The sequence below is a fragment of the Aythya fuligula genome, chromosome 14 (genome assembly GCF_009819795.1).
Source record: "Aythya fuligula isolate bAytFul2 chromosome 14, bAytFul2.pri, whole genome shotgun sequence".
NCBI classification, from domain to species: Eukaryota; Metazoa; Chordata; class Aves; order Anseriformes; family Anatidae; genus Aythya; species Aythya fuligula.
Genome location: NC_045572.1, coordinates 8,555,888 through 8,577,465, shown reverse-complemented (window position 1 = coordinate 8,577,465; position 21,578 = coordinate 8,555,888). Strand labels below are relative to the sequence as shown.

At 50.0% G+C, this 21,578-nt stretch overlaps 1 protein-coding gene across 1 annotated transcript in view; it reads right to left on the bottom strand.

Moving 5' to 3' along the window:
* PSD2 (pleckstrin and Sec7 domain containing 2) overlaps nucleotides 1–11,981 on the bottom strand; it is an 86,990-nt gene extending 75,009 nt beyond the window's left edge. Inside the window, exon 1 of the mRNA XM_032197062.1 lies at nucleotides 11,912–11,981. The gene's annotated coding sequence lies outside the window, so the exon portion shown is untranslated. The remainder of the gene's footprint in view (nucleotides 1–11,911) is intronic.
* Between the last annotated feature and the right edge of the window lie 9,597 nt (nucleotides 11,982–21,578).

Genomic DNA, 21,578 nt, shown 5'->3' with positions numbered 1-21,578 from the left:
GGGTGAAACTCACAGGAATTTGTCAACTGGTTGAGCTGGCAAAATATGTTACATTTGTGAAGAAGCATATTATTTTTTGTTGTTGTTCATTTCACTTTTAGATATTTTGCTTACGTTCTATCAGAGCTGAATTTCTGTGAGGTGTTAGGAAGGGACAATTCACTATATGGGACTGGGAAGCTGAGATAGGTCTGGTAAGGCTATTGCTGTCCTTCATGCAGCAACACATCTGTTGTTCCTATTACTGACGGCATCAGGCGCACAGCAATGATCAAGCTTCTTTTCTCCATCCTTCCAGCCATTTACAGACATTCTCACTGGAGCTCATGTTTTTCAAAAACCTCTGTCACAGGGAATGTTCCCATTGAGCTGGCATCCCCAGGGCCACTCCACACCATGAGGACAACTGTAGCACAGAGGATGGGAACTGTGTTTTCAACAGCAGAGTTTCTCATTCCCCAGACACAAGCCTGTATGGAACTGAGATGCAGTTAAGTAGTTCCCCAGCCTGCACTACCTTTTAACTCAATTTCCATTTCCTAAACCACTGCTGACGTCTATCTAAATAACCATTATCTCCACAACCACACTGAGTTTTAGCTTTTGCTGAGTATCATGCAGAAGATTTGGAGCTTTTGAAAGGATGATGAGCTTAAGAAGCTGCCATTGCAGGCAGCTCCGGGTGTTTGTCACATTTCACTGGCTGCTTTTTTTAATGTGCACACACACACACAAACACCCTACGTGCATGCGCTGTTGCTTTCATGTCAGCTGCCTAACTGAATATTTGCCGTCAGATCTTCCAAGCAACAGCACATTTTTAATCAGTCAGATAATTCAATCATTCATTTCAGACCTGCTCTGCACAGCTGTCATTTTCAAGCATCAAAGCTTCTCTGTCAAAAACGACACAGGCTGGGGGTTCATTCAGGCATCACCGTTTCAAAGCACTGGGAGAAAACAGGGGGTGCAGAGGAAAAGAACTAACAGGGTGGATTAAATGAACTTATTGTAAATACTTCTGAAGTTACCAGCCAACCAACCTCAGCAGAGAACAATGGAACAGCGCAAGGGCAACTCAGGGATCTGCAGGATTTGTAATGTATTTGCAAATCTCACTCTTAAATTCCAAAGTGTGGAGAAGGTGGGTGGGGTTCTCAGATGAAGCTTCCTGCCTGAGATACTCAAAGCCAACAAATGGGATTTGGATGTCTGGTTCTCATTAAAATTAATGGAAATTGGGTGTCCAGAACTACAGGCAGCTTTCAAAAGCTTCATCTCTATTTATAATTAATGTTCCCAACAGGGTATCTAAATATTTATATAATAGGTTGTGTTATATGCAAAGAGGAAGAGGTGCTCATTGGTAGACCAGGGCACAAGAGAAGGAGAATCCTATGGGATGTCAGGTTCAATCCACATTGTGCCCTGTTTAAAGCGCTTCTGCTTGCAAATCTCCATCAGCCTCCATCAGATCAGCAGCTGGGGTGGGAGCCCCAGCAGTGCTCATGTTCTCAGGGTACAACGCAGCAAATTAAAATGGCAGCTTCATAGCTTCTGGGTTCTTCTCCTCTCCCTCCCCACAGCTCTGACTTCCTCAAAAATCTTCACCAACTCACTTCACCTCTGCAAATCTCAATTTCTTGCATGGCAATTACATAATATCACTGAGTTTACCCAGTGCAGGAGGAGTGCAGTGGAGTTTAATCTATGAACACTCCCTTGCCTTGGTCAAAGATGTCATAGATGGCAGACACCAAGTAAGAGACCAACAGCAATCTGCCTCCAGGCACTACAGGCAAAGCTGTGGCTGGATCTGTACCACTGCATTTGCTCTGTAGCAATGGAGAATTACAGTATACAAAGCCAGCGGGCTGTGCCCTGAAAGCAGCTGAGGGTCTTATGATCTGGATAGGAAAGCAGGTCACCCGGGTGGGGGAAGTCCAAAGCAACCAAAGCCCATCCTCCAGGTCTGTGTGCCTCTTGCAGGAAATTCCTCCTTAGCTGGGCCATGTCTTAAACCCTGCCCAAGCTGATCCACTGCGAGGGTGTCCATGGAAGCCTTGTGTCCAACCCAGAAGACCTCCAGAGCTTGTCTTGAGATAGCCAGTTGTGTTGGACTTGAACAACACAGTGCTTTACAATGCTTTAAGGGAGGAGTTCAAAACCTCTTACATTGCACAATTTGCACTTCAAGTATTTTTTCTTCCATGCCTCATCCAAATCCATTAGATGGGGAAGCTCTGGTGATTCACAAGTAATATGGAGACCCCTGCAATTTCCTCCCCAGGATTTTAATTGCTTTGCAATCTCAAGGTTTGTCAAACCCTTATGGACGCATTCTATGATACCTCAGAGCTCATCGGGATTCTTCTGTAGGTCCCCAACATCTACGATGTAGGATGTAGCTCCAGCTTCATTGAAAGGACAAAAAGCTCAGCCGAAAGATAAGTAACCCTTCTTGTATCTGGTTAAATACTCTCAGTTATTAACACATGTCCTGCGAAGCTGGTAAAGGGCCTGGAACACAAATCCTTTGAGGAGTGGCTAAGGGAACTGGGGTTGTTTAGTCTGGAGAAGAGAAGGCTCAGAGCAGACCTCATTGCTCCTGCAACCACCTGAAAGGAAGGTGTGGGGAGCTTGGGGTTGGCCTCTTCTCACAGGTAATTAATGATAGGACTAGAGGAAAAGGCCCTGAGTTGCACTAGGGGACGTTTAGGTTGGAAATGAGGAGACATTTCTTATCAGAAAGAGCAGTCTTTCTTAGAAAAGAGCATTGGAATGGGTTGCCCAGAGAGGTGGTAGAGTCACTGTGCCTGGGGGTGTTTAAGGAAAGGTTGTGGTGACATTGGTAGTAGGGTGATGGTTAGATCAGATGACCTTGGAGGTCTTTTCCAGCCTTAATGATTCTATGATTCTAGTCAACTTGCTCTTCCTCAACTTCTCTACTACACTAGATATAATCATAAATGTTCCCTTTCCATGTGACATTGGGTACATTATGTAGATTTTTCTCTGGTTCTCCTGATCATCCTAACCATGTCACAGGACTACACAGGCTATGGTTACTGCCATGGGCTGGCTTAGCACAGGTACACAAAATTGTATGCAGTCACTCCAAAGATGAAGCTGAACATGAACCACAGCCACAACACCTGAACATCACAGACTGCCGGGCATTACAAAGAGGAAAAAACGCATCAGTCCTCTCTAACATCATGGCCAGTCTGCTTGCTTGGGACACTCACTGTTCTGTGGCTTTGTTCTCAGTTAATATGATGGACTTTACAAGTCACATATTCAAATTCAAGGCTTAGAAGTGTTGTCCTCAGACAAGACATCAGAAGAACATCAAGGACACATAAAGAATAAAACAGCTTCATTTTCCTTGTGAATTCCTTTCTGTTTATTCTGGACTGGCTGGAGAAGTGGAGCCATGTGAACATAATGAGGTTCCACAAGGCCAAGTGCAAGGTGCTGCACCTGGGCTTGGGCAATCCCACACATGAGGACAGACTGGGAGAACGCATGGAGAGCAGCCTTTCAGAGAAGGACCGGGGGTTCTGACGGATCAAAAGCTTGACATGAGCCAGCAGTGCACACTTGCAGCCCAGAAGGGCAACTGCACTCTGGGCAGCATCAACATAGTGGCCAGCAGGTTGAGGAAGGTGATTGTCCCCATCTACTCTGCCCTTGTGAAGTCCCACCTGGAGTTCTGCATCCAGGTCTGGAGCCCCCAGCACAAGAAGGATGTGGGGCTGTCAGAGTGGTTCCAGAGGGCCATGAATTTGATCAGAGGACTGGAACACCTCTCCTAGGAAGAAAGGCTGAGAAAGCTGGGGATGTTGAGCCTGGAGAAGAGAAGACCCTAGGGACAACTTAATGCAACCATTCAGTGCTTGAAGGGGGCTTATAAAAACATGGAAAGAGACTTTTTACACAGGCAGATAGGGATGGAACAAGAGGGATTTAAAGCTAAAAGAGAAAAGATTTAGTTTAGATGTTAGGAAGAAATTCTTTTCTCAGAGGGTGGTGAGGCACTGGAACAGGTTGTCCAGAGAAGTTGTGGATGGATGCCCCATGCCTGGAGATGTTCAAGACCTGGTTGGATGAGGCCCTGGGCAACTGGTCTAGTGGAGGCCCATGGCAGGGGGGATTGGAATTAAATGATCTTTAAGGTCTCTTCTAACACAAGTCATTCTGTGATTCTCTGATTATACATATATATACATGATATATTATATACCCCAAATTACAGTGAACTCCCAATCTTGTGAAAGAGATAGGGACCACAGGCAGGGATTTTAGGAGCAGGTTGGAGAAGCCTCTGTGAACAGTGACCTATGCACAAACTGGTCCCAACATCAGGCACATGGGTGGAATCTTCTCAAAGCTCCCGCCAGCCCAGCAGATACATCACTTGTTGATATATGCATAAGTATAATCGGAAGGTCTTTCTTGTCACATAAGTCTAGGCACAAGTTAAGCTTTCCCATGCAGAGAGCCCTCACAGAGCCAGGCTTGGCCATGGAGGGCCATGAAGCCCTGGGAGAATGTAGCCTTGGGATCATTTGTGTCTTGGCTTTGCTGGCAACAAGCGGCCTGTACCCTCAGCATATGTGCAGTTATGAAGAAAAGACTGGGACAGAGAACTTGGCCTTGGACACATCCCATTTCTAGCCCTAGAAATGTTCCTTCGCGGACTCTGAGCCCCTGACCCAAGCCTCATCCTAAGCCACAGGCGTGACCCCCCTGCCCTATGAGCACAGCCATGTGGACACCATACTGGGAACACAATCATGCTCCCAAAGAGAGCTGCACAGATTGCTGTGCTGTCAAACTGCCCTAGATTGGAAAGAATAAGCTCCTTTCTGAAGGGAGATAATTGCTCTATTTTAAATCTAAGTGGTTCAAGGAGAACAAATGCAGGCAAGAGGGCCTGATGCTCTGAGCTTGGGAAGAGAAACAGGAGTTATGCACAAAAAAGCAACTGCAGAGCTGTTTTGCTGGATGCTCAAGGTACTGGGCAGAAAACGTGAGCCAGGCTGCTGCTGCGTTCCCAGCCCAGCCAAACCAGACCTGCTGGAGAGAGCAGAGACCTTGATGGAACTGGTGTGAAGGGAGATGTGGGTGACCCTCTACAGGGATCAAGCTGCTAGGCTGGGCACCCTTAAAAGCCAGAGGACAAGCTTCCAGTGAAACAAAGAGCCTCTGTCTCCTCCTGCCTGTGCCCCCTCCATCCTGCAAGTTCAGGCTTTTGTGGCCATAGAGGCAGTCCCCACAGCACTTTGGGTCAGTCCATTAGGCCAGCACTGCCCTAAGGCTGGAACAAGAGCTACCTTTATGAACTCCAGCCATGCAGCAAGGAACAGGCTGATCATGGGGAGAGCTCACAGGGAAGCTTCTCTGGGGAAAATAGTTGCCACTTTGACAAACAGTCTCCCTGAGTGAAGACCAACAAACTAGAGCAGAACAACAACAGAGTCATTAATAAGGCTAACTCTGGCATCTTACTGGAACCCACCACCACTGTGATCCGTGATTTCAGCAAGCAAGCACAGAAGAGGCTTCTTCAGCAGATTTTTGTCTTTGCTGTTTAAAATTCAATAGCTCCACTTTCAAAGTGAGCAGAAAAGAAACAGTTTTTGTATGTAACAGACCACCCCTTTTGTCCCCATTTGCATGGAGGAAGCTCTCTGGTCTTGGCACGCACATTTCTGGCCCACAGTGGAAGGACACCAAGAGGTTTGAAAGATGTGTCAGCTGCTTCCCAGCCTTGCTGGACTGCCACTTTCCCTGACAGAGCCTGTCTCTGCTTGAACATCCCTTGGTTGGAGGTTGGAGAGAAGTATTAGGCTCAGGTCACAGCATTTCATCAGCACGGCCACCAGGGGTGCCTGCAGACAGCGTCCAGCTCTCCCCAAGGTGGGCACCCTTGCCGATTGTCCCTGTGTTCTGCCCTCTAGCCATAAGGGTCTGGCTTCAGGACTGGATGTGAGAAGTACACAGCCTCATACACCTACACAAACAGGAACCGTACACGCAGAAAACAGTGTGAGAAAAGGTGCAGTGTGCCTTCAGGCAGTGTTCCAAGGCAACAACATAAAACCTATTTTGTGGGACCCTGTGACCTGGAAAAAATAGCAGAAGAACTCATCTGACTTCTTGTACAGGAGTTGAATATTATTTGTATAAAATGTTGCTTCAAAACCAAGGCTAGACCCCCTGCATCGTTTGAGAGATATTTGCTGTCATTTTAGGTCAGAGTTAAGGTTACTAGGAGCACAAATGACACATTTTTATCTTGCAGCCAACTGAGACTCCTATTTTGCACAGTGAGCCCCCAGAATGAGCAGGAGGATGTGATAACTGCCCTGCAAAACTATTTTCACCTTAAAATAGTTTTGCAGTTGAGAACCCACAGCTGTATCTTAACATGCATATCTGGGAATATAGATATATGCATATATCTAGCAATACAGTGCCTCTGGAAAACAAGAAGTCCCCAGGCCTTGCTGGTATCGTGCTGTAACCTCACACAGTGCCCAGGACTTCTCTTTCAGCTGCCAACCTGAAACAATGCTCTAGAGAGCCAGCCTCCAGGCAGCTGGGGTCACTTCCCTGAGACAGTCATCTCAGCTGGCTTGACAGGCTGCAGACTCAGCAGCAGAGCCAACTGCTCACTCTGTGCTACAACACTGATGAACAGGGCAAAGACAAGCGGCAAGAAGGACTAGGGGGCTGAAGCACTGCAGTTTGAGAAGCTCTTGATATTCACACTGATATACGGTGAATTTCTGGAGAACTGGCAGAAGAAAGGATAGCAGAGAACAGGAGAGCGAGGGGAGCGCTTGTTACCTTCAGACCCTGAGGCTTCTCCTTGGCAGTAGTCTCAAAAGGAGAAAGGAAACATGGAAACAATTGACCTGGTCTGGGCACAGACATTGCACTTGGTGAGGAACATGCCTGCCTTGCACAGATGCTGTTTTCAAATCCTTTCATTCCCTTCCTGCCTCGTGGTCTGCAGCCCTTCTACCCAGCTCTCCCACTACAGCAATTCCTCACGTGGGTCTTATCTGCACCACACATAACCTCAGTCCTTTGTCTGTCAGGACAGGACTTAGAGAACTAAAGTTAAACCCCAAAGTTAACCAAGCAGGCCCATCCCCTCATTAACTCACGGGGCCTGTCTGCTCTGATTAGGATGTGCTGACTCTGCTCAAACACCACACTTGCTGCTCTAGATGCGGGGACACTGGGGCATTTCCAGCTGGGACACAGACAAAAAGAGGAGATAGCAGAGCCTTGGTTACAACCAGAGCAATTCAGGACAAATAATTAGAGGCTTTCATGGCTAATTGGATCTCTACTGTCAATCCAGGACAGGAGATGCCTTAACCCTCACTGACTGCCTGAGATTGCTTGGCAGGCCATAAATAAACTGCATTCCTGACTCAAAGCTCATCAGCCTTCAGCTTCCACACTAAATACTTGCCTCGCCCTCCCAGCCCTGCAGTGGTACAGCTGCCTTGCTGGGGAACCCAGCTCCCTTGCCTTTTTCCATGAATGCAGCCTTTCAGCCATGCCAGGACAGTGAAGTCCTCCTTGGGTAGCTCAGAGCTCCTTCAGGAATGCGTATCTCATTGTGTCATTGCTAGCTCAAGTCAAAGGGTAAACAAACAAGTAGTTAGGAAGAGACAGACAGTAACAGGGAGATCAGTAACACTAGGGGCTGGCAAGCCAAAGACAATATTTTGTCAGAAGAAGGCTTGTGAACTGAAATTTCATTCTCTGCAGTGTCTAGGCTTTAGCCTGCCTTTAGTTTTCAGGTACAGGGCAAAGCTCCAGTTGTGTTCCCAGATCACTCATGGTTGTACAGGTCCTCCTATCCTTCTCTGCTCTGACGGCTCTTCCAGACCCTAGGAGTCCAGGCATTTGAAGATAAGACATGCAAATAAGAAAAACCAGTGCCACACGACTGCTAGCCAGTGCCAGGACACCCTGACCCTCAGAAGGTGAGCCGTATTTCAGAAGGCAGGCTTGAAATCTGGCACCAGCCCCAAGCCTGCACCCACAGTGCTGGCACCTCCCACAGCAGCAAACAAGGCTGATTGCTGTGCAAGGTCGCAGGTGGTTCCCCCAGGACACAGACCAAAGGAAAAACACATGAACTGCTTGGGACTGTGACCCGCAGATCTTCCACCTAAGCCAGGCACAGGACGCGTAGAAAAGTAAAGTCACAACAAAGGACAGCCCAACACTCTGGGCTAGGCAAAAATAGATTAACCTACTTGAAAGTAGGACGACACCACTAAAGAGTAGGACATCTGGTCACCACAGCAAGAGAAGCAAATGAAGAGGAGACAGCTTGTCCACACACACATAACCAGGCAGCAGACAGCTAAGGAGTGGACATGTAGTATGTTCTGGGATGCAGCTGGGATGAGCAGCCAAAGCAGAGCAGCTCTCCCTCTCTATGGGATAACCATCATTCTTGCTGCTGACAGTCAGTCCACCTGCTACCAGAAGCAGCATCCTGCCCACAAGAACTTGTGGGATACACGCACCCAAATGTAACAGCCTCCTTTGCACATCTTCCCACGAAGCATCTTGCTTCCTGAAAGAAAAGTACTGAAGGTCTGAAGTGGAGACTTTTGCCCCTGGTTGCCAGCTTTGGTGCCAGGTCAGACACAAAAGCCGTGAGGAAGACTCCACCACAAAGACCAGCTTTAACAAGACAGTACCTGAAGCCACCCTGACCTGCTGCCCCTCAGGTCTGGGACTTCCTCCAAGCAGTTATGCTGTCCCTGGCACGTGGTGACAGCTGATCCCTTCTACCCGATCTGCTAAAGCCAGGGTTTTGCACAAATTTCTTCCTTGATCCCCACATCATTTCCAGAGAGAAAACATAAGGAGATTCCCGATGTGTCTGACAGCTGAAGTGCTAGATCAGGCTTAATTCTTTGAGACTCTTTGCTAAGAGGCTGTTCTCTCCACTGGCTCAAGCCCACCTACCTCTGCTCAGCTCCACACGTCTCAGTGCCCTTCCCCCAGCCAGGTTTTCAGCCCACTTGGAGAGCACTGCTCAGAGAGGACATGGTAAAGAAGCAATTAAGGATCATCACCGAGCTTCAGTTAGCATCTTCAAGAGCTCTGCAACCCAACAGCCAGCCAGAAGGCTGCAGCTATGTCAGGTGTGATGGTTCTTTAAAGAAGAAATGAGAAAGTGAATGCCACAGATAGCATGCTCACCAAAGGGGTGTCACTGCTGTTTGCAAAGAGGAGTTAATGCCACTCTGCTGGCTGACTGCTCCCGGGCTGGGCTTTGTGTTAGCCCTTGGCAGGACAGGCAGTTTTCTTGGCTTAGGACCCTGTGCTGGAACGGAAACCCAGAGCACCAGGTCTCAGGATGGAGTTCAAAATCCTGTTCTCTGTTTGTTGCTGCTCTCAAAGGACGCAGCAGGAAACCATCCAGGTCCTCGGTCTGTGGGGGACCTTCCTTTACAGAAAACTTTGAGCCTCTTCAGAATGGGCTCTCCCTGCCAGGTGCAGTTTGTTTTGTTAAACTCAGGCCATCTGAGAGCAGCCTGGGGCAGCCGTCCAGGGGTGGGCCGCAGCAGCCTCCCCTGCAGTCCAGCCAGGGATGCATGACCAGCTGGGCCCCCTGGGACCGTGTGTTACAACACAGCAGTACCCAGACAGAGCCCCGGGCTATTCAACATTCAGTCCAAGACCCACAAGAACAAATGCAGCAGCTGGCACTGTTTACTGAGCAGTCCACATCCACAGAGACCCTCACCAGTCTCATCCCTGGGGGTTACGCTGGGGTGACTTCTTCCCTCAGCAGACTCTGAACTGCGTGTTTCTGGCCTAACCTGATGGCTGAGTCCATCTTGAGCCATGGAGACTGCTTTATGAGCATCCTCACTTCCCCTCCCCAGGGGCAGGCCCTGCTCTTCCCAGCAGCCCAGGAGGAGGATGCTTTGGGGATGGGTGGTGAAAGTCTGAGGATGACAGGAAGCACTGGGGCAGAAGAGACCACCATCTCCAGCCCAGGGCTGCCTGAGCCCTAGTCAAGGGGCCAGCAATGGTAACAGGAAGGCACCTTTCACCTCAAGCCACTGAAAGGTAGTTTGCCAGCACCAGGGTGTAGGCTACAGCTGGCTCAGAGCTAAGCTAAGGCAATGGCCCAGTGATGCAGAAGATTGCCACAGCTGGACACAAGCAGGCTGCTGAAGGTCACCCCAAAAAGCAGCCTGTCACTTCTGCCACCCCAAAAAGCAGCCTCCTCCCCCAAGCTTGACTCAGAAACTATTTCTCCCCTTCTCCTGCCATATCAATGCCAATATTTGCCAGGCAGTGAGAACCAAAATTACTTGCTTTGAGGCATTACAGGCAGTGAGAACCAAAAGTACTTGCTTTGAGGCATTATTTTACTTGTTCCATAACATTTTTCATCCCATGCAAAGGCATTTCTAGCTAAGAATGATCTGAAATCCACAAGAAAGAACTTAGTTCTACAATGTCAAAACATTTTACTTTATTTTAATAAGATATTTTGGAAAAGCCAACTAATTTATAGGATATTCTGGTATCATTGAACCTGTCCTCCATCCCTTCCACTGTACATCAACAAAAAGGTAAAAGGAGACGTGATAAATTCTAACCAACGAATAGTGCCTAATCCTGAGGCAAGGTCTGCTTTCCACCAATGAGCAACACAAAGGGACTGACAACAATCTGGAGGCTGAAGATATTTAAGAGCATGAGAAGACAGCTCCTTAAACCAAGAGCTTCTAGTCCCAGTGAGACAGCATCCCACGCTAGCAACTTTGCCAACTTTGTTTGCAAAGGTACCTGGTAAGGCCCAAAACCCTCGCGGTGCATTTTCTGTCTATTGGAGCAAGGTGACCTGCAAATCAATTTGAATAGGGTCATCCAGCTCACATCCTTCTAATTCTGCTTCTTAGCCTTCCATCTACATCGGGGTATTAAAAAAGCTCAATGCCTCTTACCCATTTCCAAGCACAGGAATCCTGCTTAGAGCCCTGCAGGGAGGCACAACTGAGCTCTGGCGCTCATGGCTGCATGCACAGCCAGGCAGCAGCAGTACAGTCCTAGTGCAAGCTCCCTCATAATCATGTCTTGTGTTTATTAGCCAGACTGTGTCCCGTTCAGAGCTGACTTGCAGGGCACTGCTCTGTGGGAAAGTACTGAAGGCAGGATAAGCCTACTTCTTCTGTCCTATTCAGGGATGGAGAGAAAGACTGAGAGCCACAGCAAAGACCTGAGCACTGTCCCGACATCACCAGGATGTCCATGCCTGTTTTATAAAAAGGTGGGCTTGGCTAAAGTATAGGAAACCTGGCTTCTTCGGGTTATGAGTTACACATCACTGGATCATTGTTGAAACGACGCTTCTGTTGAGCCTCCTCTGCTACACAGAACAAAGTTGGAGAGGCACGGCGCAAGGAAGCAGCTGGCTGGGAAACCGCGTGCAGAAAAAGCCTTTCTGAAAAGCCCTCTGCCAAGCCTCAAACCCTCCAAAACCAGCACACCAAGTCCTTCCTGAGCAGCCCTGCAGCCCTTTGAGATAGCAACGCCGTGATTGAGCACTGGCTAAGCGCTCTCCCCCCCACACCCCGCCCCCCGGTGCTCGTTCCTGGGCGGCTCTCCAGGCCAGGGGGAGCTCGCCTTGTGCTCACCACGGCTCACCGCACCCCGCGCCACCCGCGGCCACGCTCCCGTGGTCCCGTGGAGCAGCCCCGGGGGCCGCGGGGCACCTGCGGGCGAGGCAAGGGGGCACCTGCGGGTGCTCCCGGGGCTCCCCCCGCTGAGCCCCGCTGAGCCCCGTTCCCCCCGGCTCCGGGCCGACCCCCCTCCGCCGCCCCCACCCCGGGTGTGCACTCACCCTTCCTTCGCATCGCCGCCTCGCCGGGTCCCGGCGGAGCGCGGCCATGGGGAGCCGCTCCGGGACACCCGGCACCGGCACCGGCACCGGTCCCGGTCGCTGCCGCCACTTTGCCGCCGCTGCGCCCTTTGCCTCCCCCTGGCGGCCTCACCGCGCCCGCTGCACCGGGGATGGGGAACGAGGAGGCAGCGCACCCCCCTGTGGGGGGGAAGACCCTAACCCCCAGGCAGCCCCTGGCCCCCCAGGCAGCCCCTGCCCTCCGCCCGGCACAGCCCCACGCGCGGGTGGATGGAGCCGTGCGCGCAGCATCTTCCTGCTGGGCTGGAGCGTTGCTGAGAGATGGAAAGCTGTGAAGTGGGGAGAAAGGGGCTGAGGCCGGGAGGAAGAGCTCAGCATCAGCGAGACGAGTTTAATCTAGAGAGAAGTTTTTTTGGGGGGGGTTCAGGTCAGAGACATTATGCTCTTCTCATCAGGGCCACCTGCAAGCTGTGGATGGGACAAAGTGGGCAGGGAAAGCTGAGGGCAGGATAAGTGTGCGGGGACCTGAGCACCGCTGTGGCCAAGCTGCTGCTGGAGTTGCTGCTTGGGGCGTTTGCATTGGGTTGGGAAAAAGTCACTCGGCCTCTTCTGCCTCCCCCATACGATGAGGACAAGGATGTCAAGGGGGTCCTGAAGCCCAGTGCAGAGGATGGTGGGTGGGCAGGATGGCCGGCGAGGATGCAGGACCCAGCTGCCAGGACATTCCCCAGCACAAGTTACCTGGCTGCATGTTCCATAGACCAAACTGTGGCAATTGGGAGACCCTGCGTGATACAGGCACGGATATTTTACAGGGTGCCGCTGCCGCCCGGGTGCCGGTGGGTGCCGCCGCCGAGCCGCAGCCGTGGGCGCCTGACACGGTGCGGAGCGGGGCGGTACTGCAGGGGCGGCCGAGGGATGCGCCCAGCCGGGACCGAGCCGAGCCAAGCCGAACCCAGCCCAGCCCAGCCCAGCCGTCCTCCTCTTCCTCCCTGCTCGGCTCTTGGTGAGATGGATGCTCCACAACGTCTTTGCCGCCCGCACTCGAAGCAGAGGATCAAACCCCAAAAGGAGGTTCCCCCCCCCCCACTTCGTTGAACCTTGAACCCAAGTCAAGCTGGACTAATTGTCAACCGTCCATCTGTCCATCACCTGTTTTGATAATTTCGATGGGGTAATGACTGATAATTTAAAGATACAAACTCCTTTAACATCAGGCTGTCCCAGAGTGATGTCCATGTAAATGAAAATTACCTTACTGTCCACTCCACGGTGATCCTTCCCTCCTTGTGCCCCTTCTTCTTATGTGCCCCCCACCCACAAGAGCTTTGTTTTCCTTTCTCTGGGCACCCCTCACGCCCACCCTATTGCCCTAAGAAGTGTTCAGCATCTGGCAAGGCAGAGCTGCCAAAAACACAGGGCTGCTTGTTCGGAGAAGTCAATCATGTTGAATTGAGTCCCAGTTTGGTTAGCAATTAGGTTCAAAAGTTTCTCTGAAATTAGTGGGATCATATGAGAGACAAAACGCACCTGCTTGCAAACTGAAGGTTTCTAGATCAGCATAGGGGCAATGCTTATATTTTTCTTGCTTTGATTGCTATGAACAGCAGCTCTCACTCTGCCTTCAGGAACCTTTCGCTAGCCTTGCTTCCTGGACTGCTTGGGAGCTGGCTTTTCAAAGCTGCAAACCCAGGTACCCTGTGGGATGCACTATAGACCAGAAGCCATGGCTGCTGTTTAGGAGAAATTCTTCCCTTTCCAGCACCACCATAAATTTATGGCACAAATATGTCATAGGTGAGCCAAGTGTGTCACAGGTGAACCAAGAAGGTCAAGAAGGCCAACAGCATCCTGACTTGTATCGGAAACAATGTGGCCAGCAGGACTAGGGAAGTGATTTTCTCTCTGTAATTGGTTCTGGTGAGGCTGCACCTCGAGTACTGTGTTCAGTTTTGGGCCACTCACTACAAGGAGGATATTGAGGTGCTGGAGCATGTCCAGAGAAGGGCAACAAGGGTGGTGAAGGGTCTAGAAACTTTCAAGTTTTATGAGGATGGCTGAGGGAAGTGGAATTATTTATTCTGGAGAAAAGGAGGCTTAAGGGAGACCTTGTCACTCTCTACAGCTAGTTCAAAGGAGGTTGTAGTGGGATGGGGGTCAGTCACTTCTCTCAAACAAGTGATAGGACGAGGAAATGGCATCACACTGCACGAGGGGAGGTTTAGGTTGGATATTAGGAAAAAACTCTTTACTGAAAGGGTTGTGAGGCATTGGAGCAAGGCTGCCCAGGGAAGTAGTTGTGTCACCATCCCTGGAGGTATTCAAAAGAGATGTGTAGATGTGGTGCTTAGGGACGTGGTTTAGTGGTAAACAGTGCTAGGGTAATGGTTGGACTTGATCTTAGATGTCTTTTCCAACCTAAATGATTCTATGATTCTGATCCTAAGCTTCTTCCAGGCTGAAGGGACCAAAGAGGTACCATTCTGGCTGGACAGGTGGTATGCTTCACCCCTCAGTCTGTGCTGTGTGAACAATGTACCCAGATGCCCCACCACCCCCAGCCTCATTTTAAGAAGCCAGCCATCCCAATACCACCCATTTGGAAAAAGGTGTTTCAAATCTTCTGAGAAGGTTACTTCCTCCTTCCTAGAAATACACAGTGAACCGCTCTTTGATGACTCTCAATTGCTGCCAGAGACAGCAGTGTTCTTGGGTTCCCTCCCTCTCTGTCTTGACTCTAAGTATATGGCAAACAGGGCCATTTGCCAATGTTTGTGTCTTGACAAACAGTCTGTCAGCGTTTTAGTGTATGGCTTCAGCTGGGATCAGCTATGCGTTCTCTCCCTATTAAATGGCAGAGCTGTGTGCAAACACCCTGGCATCAAACCATCTGGGACATGCTCAGGGCCAACTGCTGATCTTCAAGGAGCATGTGTCAGGCACCCTCTCACACCAAAGCAAAGGATGACTACAGGGTTGGTGCTCCCATGTCATGGCTTGCACAGGTACCAACCCCTGTCCTGCTCTCAGGGGTCTCTTCTGCCACCAGTTACCTCTCCCCCTAGGTCCCAGCTCTCTTTCACTCCTGCAACACTCAGCTTGTCTCAAAAGCCTCACAGCAGACCTGGCACAGGCAAGCTTCAGCAGGTAATGGCCCTTAATGCAATGGACTACTGGCAACAGAGGCCAGTGGAAACAATTTCTGGTTGCTGACAATACTCAGCCCGTCACTCCCACTGAGTTAAGAAGCTTTCAGTGACTTCACTGATGGAGCTATAAAGCATTCACCTTCCTCCTTTTCTCACTGGGAAACTGTGGCCTTCAAGGCTGCAAACAGGGCAGACTCTTTCCTAACATTGCACCCTGACAAGGCACATTTTTGCCTACACAGGAACTGTTTGAACGCAGTGTTAAGACCCTTGGGTCAGATGTTGTCCACACTGAAAGACTCTGTGTAGCTGTTACAGGAGAAGAGCAAACTGAATGGGTAGATGTGTGGGGATGTGTGTATCCCACCTTCTGTCAGCTGGAGGAGACACCAGCACCTTGCAGCAGCCAAGGGCCTTCTGAGTTAGTCCAGCAGAACCAAAGAAAGAGCATCCATTGACACCACAGCTGAATTCATCATCATTAAGCTGCTAGAATATTCCCCTGACTTTCCTAGTGCACCAGTTCCCTAATGATTTGTGAAAACTTTGAACAATATCAGGATCATCACCTCTGAGAAGATTTCCATGTCTCTGTTGGACCACGAGAAGAGATGTGTTCCACCAGACACATCTCCTCTGTGCAGCACCCAGCACAGCAAGGTCCTTGTCCTTGTTACTTAGTGGAAAGTGAGGATATTGGCTAATGTCAATTGAGGGCCTGGTTTTACCTTGATTTATTTAATGTGTCTGCAATTCCTCTTGCACTGAGAAGACTGACTCTGATTCAGCAAGGAGTGGAGCAGCTATAAGCTGCACGAACAAGCGATGCTCAAAATGTTACTGGAGTTACTCAGTGGATACATGACCCTTCCTATGGCAGATCTGAAAGTTTCTTTCTGCTACAGCCTCTTAATCACTCTGCCCTGGGCACTGACTCTTTTGACATTGCAGAACGTAACTTAAAGACTTCTGTCAGACCAGCCATGCTTGCTGCAACTGGGCTGTGAATTCTTCCAAGACGTGTTCAGCAGGAAGCAAGAGGGACAGTGGAGCAAGTGATCTTCAGAGGAAAATGCAAATAAGAACCAGCAGTCACAGACTGCAGTGGACATCTCTGCGTTGTGCTTTACACAGTGGGGCTTGAATGTAATGCTGCTTGAAAGCTGATGTCACCAAGATCAGGTCTGCACTGGGGGGAAAAGGGGTGGGAATCGGGTCTGCAGGGGGAGAGGAACTGCATGAGGATAAATCAGTCTGGGATTAGAAGGTGGCACTGGCAACCCGCCATGTGACAGCCAGGCATGCACAGCCAGAACCCCAGCTGTCAGCCTGGTGGCAGCAATTAAATGAGGTATCGATTGAGGAATTGTTGTCTGCAGGGTTTAAAGATAAGATCGATGGAGACCAAAAGGTTTAGGCTCCATTTACTAATTAGCCAAACACGCTTGAGAGAGAAACCTTTGGAGACACAGAGACTGGAGCTATATCTGGGCAGTACTACCAATGTGCTGGGGTCACCCCCTTCCTGGTATCCAGTCTTCACCACGGCTGACAAGGTTGTGTCCAGGCCAGAAATTTAAATCAGCAAGGAGGCAAAAAGCTGCTGGGGCTGTTTGGGGCAGCAGGATAGGCTTCTGCCTGCACTCACCTGCTTTCCTCCCAAGGCAGGGATGTGGGAATGAGAGTGTGTATGTCTGTGCATGGGGAGGAGTAAACCATGAGGAGAGCTGCTCCCTTTGCATTGCAAATTGTTTGGGGGTGAATTGATTCATTTTGTAGGCTGTGGCATTTGTTACAGTCTGAACACATTTCTCTTCCCGATGCTCCCAATCCAGCAAGCCCAGGGACACAAAGGAGACAAATGTGGCACAAAGCATTTCTATTTGTGGGTCACATGCTGATTTTGCCTATGCTCCGCAGATCTAAATCAGGAGAGAGCAAGAAGATGGTTTTATGCTCTCTATGTTTTCTTCCCTCTTTGCCAGATGATGTCCAGGACACAGGCAAATGGGAACAGGCAAATGGCCTTACTTGGATGTGGTTTGGGCGGCCTTTAAGACTGGCTTCTTGCTTGCTGTTGTGGGCGGGGGGGCAGTCCGAGGCTTCAGAAGAGAGGCACTTTCAACCATCCAAGCAGCTGGGCTAGGTCATGTCCCTGGGGATGTCTTGGTGTCAAGGCTGCTTCAGCAAGTGGCGTCAGTGTGGCTCCCCCTTCCTGGGCCAGCAAGAGAATTCCTCTTTTCATCCCAGCTTACAAGGAGAATTCAAGCCCAGCAAACAGAGGAGGGTCAGGAGCTGCTGCTCCAGATCCTATGACCCACAGGCAGCCTCGGGGCAGAGCTCTGTGTCCACTGCAGCCGTGGGCTATGCAGTGCCTCAGACCCCCTCCCCACCACGTGAAAGGATGTGCCAGAGCTCTGCTGGCCGCATGACCGATCATGAGCCCAGGGGCTTTTTGCTTTTTGCCCATCAGTTTGCATTTCCTGCACAGGTCAATAGTGCTGGTGCCTCTTACAACACACCAGAAGGGAGCGGTGGTGTATGCCCCTGTCACTGCTGGATGCAACACATCTTGCCAGAAAGCAGGTCCTCTGGCTGGGGATGCTCTCCCTCCACACCAGCAACTGCTGTTAGCAACTGCAACTTGACCCAGTCTGCTATAAAACACAGCAAGACAGGACAGAACAGTGTCTGAGCAGGCTGAGAAACCATAGCTACCAGGAGACTGAATCCACCTCCAGGGGTGGGGAGGATGAAAGGAAGGAATGGAAGAGAAAACAGAGATCAAGGACATTGTGATGCTGTGTGGTGGTTTCACCGTGTCCCATCGCTTCACAGCAGGGCTGTGCAGATTTATAGCTTTGTCTTGAGAGTCTGGAGGCAGCTGCAAGTCATTTGGCATTTCAGAGTCAGTTTCCTTTGCCCTTCCTCTTGCTCTGGCTTGTAAGGCTGCAAGCCCCACACTGGACCAGCCCCACGCCTTTGTTTTCTGCACACAGCTCTGGTGCCTGGGACAGATGCTGCATCTCTGCCCATGCAGGACAGAACTGATGAGAGCCTAAGGGATTATTGCTTTCCTGCTGTTGTGATAGAGCTCTGTGCCACTACAGTGTCCAACAACTGTGAGTTTACCAGTCTTTCTGCATGGGAGATGTGGACTTCTGTGGGGGAAATGGCCTGGGGCTGCCAGTGCTGTAATGTTCTTCCCACATGAATTTCACTTTCCTTATTCTTTCCCAACAGTCAGGCTGACCACCCTACATGTGGGCACCTGTCCACACTAAGAGGGAACATGAGTCCCCGTGGTTTCTGCGGGGTGCAGAGCCAGCAAGCTCTCCATTCCAAAAGACATTCGAGCCCACACCACCTCCCACACATGGTTGTGATTCATGAGCAATGCAGGAGCCGTATCCCTGACTGTCTCCCCAGCGTGGGGTTGCTGAGACCAGTACACATGGCATCCCGGATCCTGACTCATGACATGGCTCTGCATACTGGGCAGGAGAGCTGAGCATGGTTTCCCAGCAGGTTGCTTCCCTTCTAGCATCTGCCTCTGCCAGGAGTGCGTTGGCTGATGGCTACCCCAGTGCCACCTTGACCCCACAAGCAGTTCTGGGGGACACATAGATATTTCCCAGGCCCACTGGATATAATAAGGTACTCAGAGAGCCCACCAAGGGAGATGCAGATAAGGACAAACCCATCTGTAGTGAAATAGAAAGGGCTCCAGAGATCAAAGTGGGTCTCCTAGCAAATGTAGTGGGTCCCCTTCATACCCAAACATACCAACCGGTCTGCTGAACCAGAAGTGCCCAAATGGTACCTGCTGTAATGTTTTGCTTTCAGCCTGGGATGGGGTTGATATCTTCCTTTTTCAGCTGTTTGAATGTCAAGCCCATTTGCTAAAAAAATACAAATAAAAATTAAAAATTAAAAAATTTTTAAAAATTAAAACAGGAAGAGAGATCTGAGTTCCCTGCATGTTCTTAGGGAAAGGCTGCTGCTCTCAGACAGGCAATCCTGATCTAGACAGACCTCCATGATCCATGGGGGCATTTATTTCCTATTTGTCCACCCTGTGAGAAAAAAAGTAGGTCTGTGTAAGTCAGGGTGTAAGAGTTTTGCCAGTGTTTGCCTGCAGGAAGGCTTGAGTCTTACAAGGTGAGCAGAAGCAGAAGGCTAGGTCTGCACACACGGTGTTTCTCTGCCACCTTTTGATCCTAGAGGCTGATGGGAGGAGGGGAGGAGGGTAAGGTCACACTGGGACCCCCAGGAACAGGAGCAGGCCTGAACCCCAGCCCATGCCAAGATCAGCAGCAGAGGCACAGTACTTTCCTAGGCCTCTTCATATGCATAATCTCAAAGGGGACATTACTCTTTAGCAGAGATAAACCTGTCAACAAGCAAATAAAATAACCCTAGCAGCATGCATAAAACACAAAAACCTCTATCTTTAAGGTTCAGGACAAATATCTACAAATATCTACAGGGAGGGTGCAAAAAGGATTGAACCAGGCTCACATCAGTGGTGCCCAGTGCCAGGACAAGAGGCAACAACCACGAACTGGAACACAGGAGGTTCCCTCTAACCTCTAACATCATGAAAACACTTTTTTACTGTGCAGGTGACTGAGCACTGGCACAGATTGCCCAGAGAGGTTGTAGAGTCTCCCTCCTTGGAAATAGCCAAAAGCTGTCTAGACATGATCCTGGGCAACCATCTCTGGATGGACCTGCTTGAGCAGGGGTTGGACCAGACGAGCTCCATGGATCCTTTCCAACATCAGCCATTCTGTGATTCTGTGATATTGCAGGGGGCTGCATCTTCAGACCCTGGTTGTTCTTTTCAAGCCAAAGCCATAGCTTCTTCTAAATCCCTCCTGTTCACTTGCTCAGCTTGACGGCTTTCGCAAATGCCAAACTGATCTCCTTCTGTTCTTACCTGTGGGGTTAAGCAGCCACCCTTCATTGTTTGTCTGCTCAGATGCAACCCTGGGAAAGCAGCAGGTTCAGTATGTGGGCCAGAGCTATCACACAGGGGAAACTTCACATACATCCTCCCAGGAGGGAGTAACACACAGGCCATGGGTTGTCTGTAGCCCTTCCAGCAGCAGAACTGAGGTGGGACTGGCAAAGGACAGATTATAGGCAGACTCTGCACATCCCACACTGGGCTGTTCCTGCTGCCCAGGCACTCCCCTGACCAAACTTCTCTTCCTTAGATCCAGATCACTGCCTCTTGCCTTCCCATCTTCAGATGCGGTGAATAATTCACTCCCTTCATTTATGTCATTACCTTGGAGTTATTTATAGTGCTTGATCAGTGCCTCTAGAGAATTCCCTCTCCTGAACTCCGTAAATTGCATTGTCTTGGTCTCTCCTCCCCTCATACCCACCTGTGATAATTTTTGCGTCGTGTTTGCTGACCTCTTGCATTTTATTTGGTGTCTTCCATCCTCAGGCTTTGGGAACATCTGTCCCCAAATGCTCTGCTGTGACTCCACAGCTCTGTGGGCAACTGGATCCACAGGTACAGGGACACAGCAGGGGCTGCGAGACTGCAAGGTCAGCTCTCTGTTTGCTGGACATTAAACATTTTCTCTCTTATGGCACATCCCACATGGAGGAGAGTTTCATCCAGAATAGGAGGACATTTCTTTTTCTCAAAGCAAAGGCAGCTGGAGCATGTAGTGGAATGATAATACAGACATGCAAAGTCTGGGTGGGCCTTTGCAATTCCACCTCTGCTCCCACAGCTTTTGGGGACAGGAAGGATCTAAGCTGATGTCTGGATTAGCATGCAGTAGTTTCTGGTTTGGAACCCATTACTGTACAGGGGCACATACTTTAGAGCTGCTTGACCTTCCAGTAGGAAACATCCATCCCTTGTGCTCATGGTAGAATCCACTCAGAAACAAGCCAAGACCACATGGTATTCCAAACACCCAGGACCTGCTACAAGAGTAGTTCCAGAGGAACTATGAAGTATCTTTGGGCCATCCCCAATGGCTCAGAAAATACCGTAACAGTGCACAGTGCCTCTTAAAAGAAGCCCTTGCTCAGTGATGCCTCACTGCCCAGAGATAAACATGGTGTTTCCCTGGGCAATGCTAGACAGTCTACAGGGACCTGTATAATGAGAAATAGGAGACAAAGGTACCAGGCAAGTGAGTCATTATGCTTATTTTCCTCAGTGATGCAGTTAGCTTGTATCATCTGCATTGTCTTTTTTTTTTTTTTTTTTTTCTGTGTCCTTGGCTCTTCTCACCACCAGTCTCTCACAGCAGGGAGTCCTGAGGACTAGATTTTCGGGAAACATCCTCCTCCTCCCTAGCTCAGTGTTAATGTGGCCATGTTCAGAGTTGCTCAGGGTCACCTTATCCCTTCCATCTGAGGGAGGATCACAAGCTGAGTGGAAAAGGGCCCAACAGGTCTGAACACAACTGGTAGGGCAGGATCCAGAGCTGGCCTCCACTGGCCTCCCAGCTGCAGGGTTCCTC